Raw genomic sequence first — 204 nt, forward strand, 5'->3', positions numbered from 1 at the left:
GAAAAGAAAAGAATGGGGCTTCCCTGGTGGTGCAGTGGTTGAGAGTCTGCCTGCCGGTGCAGGGGACGCAGGTTCGTGCCCCGGTCCGGGGCACATGCCGCGGAGTGGCTGGGCCCGTGAGCCATGGCCGCTGAGCCTGCACGTCTGGAGCCTGTTCTCCTCAACGGGAGAGGTCACAACAGTGGGAGGCCCATGGACCGCAAA

General features: G+C 64.7%; 1 protein-coding gene across 6 annotated transcripts in view; it reads left to right on the forward strand.

The window, feature by feature from the left end:
• The window catches only part of PCDH11X (protocadherin 11 X-linked), a 728,057-nt gene that overhangs the window by 667,903 nt on the left and 59,950 nt on the right, over positions 1 to 204 (forward strand). The window lies entirely within an intron of this gene.

This window comes from Physeter macrocephalus, chromosome 21 (assembly GCF_002837175.3).
Source record: "Physeter macrocephalus isolate SW-GA chromosome 21, ASM283717v5, whole genome shotgun sequence".
Lineage (NCBI taxonomy): Eukaryota > Metazoa > Chordata > Mammalia > Artiodactyla > Physeteridae > Physeter > Physeter macrocephalus.